This window comes from Maylandia zebra, unplaced genomic scaffold (assembly GCF_041146795.1).
Source record: "Maylandia zebra isolate NMK-2024a unplaced genomic scaffold, Mzebra_GT3a scaffold11, whole genome shotgun sequence".
Lineage (NCBI taxonomy): Eukaryota > Metazoa > Chordata > Actinopteri > Cichliformes > Cichlidae > Maylandia > Maylandia zebra.
The window spans coordinates 9,355,442-9,357,518 of NW_027490041.1; positions in this window are offsets into that span (position 1 = coordinate 9,355,442).

The window sequence follows — 2,077 nt, forward strand, 5'->3', positions numbered from 1 at the left end:
AAATACAAATGCCTTTAATATCCAAATCTGTGTTTTGAATTTGATAAAAAAAAAAAAAAAAAAAAGTGCCCAAAATAATTACACTTGTAAAAACACCAGACAGAAAATATAAATTCAAGTTACAAATTTATTGAGTTACTTTGACACATAGCCTTTCTAACAAAAAGCCCAAAGACATAAATCCACCACATTTTATAGGGAATAATGTCAGAAATTTTGGCACAAGGTTACAATATTAGAAATAAAGAATTTCACAACATGTTTTAAGAGTATTCAAATTTGATTAACACATGAGTACGGCCTTTTTATTAAAAAACAAACAAAAGGAAAAGAAAATCCTGCATTATTAGGTGGGAAAACCGAATGAAAGTAATAGTATAGTATATTGCAGCTAATACACTGAAATATAATTGGTAACCTTTTTAATATGCCAATACTGTGGTTATGCAAAATGCACATTTGTAGAGTGCAATCACAGTCTCAACAACAAAGCAATAAAACTTTAAATAGAAAAATACTTCTTTAGAGACATAAAGTGTTATAAACCTCCTTAGCGCCTTATGTCAGTTATGAGTAGTTCAGGAGGAACGTTCCTTAAGTGACATTCAAGATCCCACCTAGAAGCCAGAAATGTAGTGAGATTGTCCTTCATTTTCTCTATAGATTTACAGTTATCTGACTAAAAACACAATCAAAATCAACTAAAACACAAGTGATGATGGGGGAAAAAAATAAATAAAAATAATAAAATCACCCCTTTTACTTTGGATGTGGCTTTTAGATAATGAAGTATGAAACAGAGTCTGCAAAGATTTCTTAATTCTATTCTCTCTTTTTATAAAAAACTTATCCAGACTTGGAAACATGATAAACTGAATTACTTGCTTTAACAGGCACTTGAGGGCTGTGTAGGAATCCTGGACATTATTCTGCTGCCAAAAGATCATTTTTAAGACTCAGCACTTTGGGCTTCAACTTCCCACCCTCCAGACCCATCAACACTTTCTGAATAAAGTCAAAAATGTTGGCCAAACATTTTGGGTAGCTTAGGTGCAGGACGTCGGTCAGTCCAAATATTACTAGAAATGCATCAGCCAGGGTGGTGAAAACAATGATCATGTTACCCTCGACCAAAACTGCAGTCTTCTCAGGGCAGAAGAATGTTGCATCGCTGGAATTGGCTCTGATCAGGAGGAGTCCAAGTGGCACTTCACTAATATCTGGTCTATCAGAATGCATCATCTACAGAAAACAAAATTACTACATGTTAGTGCATTCCTATTTCTCTTAGTTTCATCTATACAAGTCACATTTCTGGATTATTACTAGCTCAGAAATCAATTGTTTGAACAACAAAAAAGCCACAACACACCAAGATTTGAGAAAACAAACTGACAAAAATAGTACTTTTAGTAAAGCAAAGTCATACCTCTTCGTAGCAATAACAATAGAAAGTCAATAGGAGTTATATATTTTTATCATTTGTACAGTGATGTATGGTTGGGCTAGGAACATTATAGAAGGTCTACACACATTAAAAACATGTAGTGTTTCCATTATGTGACATGGACACTGTTGTAGACAGATCCAAGCATGGAGATGCTTCTCAAACTGTCAAAGTGTCATAATGTTTTGAGAAATCTAAACAAGGATGCTAATGGGTATTTGAGATATTGTTCACAACTTGGTCCAAAACTTACATCCCATGTTTTGATGAAGGTAGAGGTGTCCTCGTACAAATAGGCAGAGAGGGCATGAAGCACACCAGCACTTTGGGCATGGATATCAGCTTGTTCCTACATCACAAGAAAATTTTTATTTTAAATTATTGGCTAACCTAGTCAAGAATGGTAATTAAAATTGAAAAATTGATCAAATTAAATAAAGCTAAAAAAACAAGACAAAAACTCACTAACCTGGAGATTATAGCTTCTGAAGAGCTGAGACAGGACATCAGACACATCCCCTGTACAAACAGCTTTCTTTCTGAATAAGCTCTGGAGCCGGGGAGCATGTTGGTCCAGCACAGCATAAAAGTGGTTCTTCAGGTGGAGGTTTGTAATCCTGTGGAATTCTG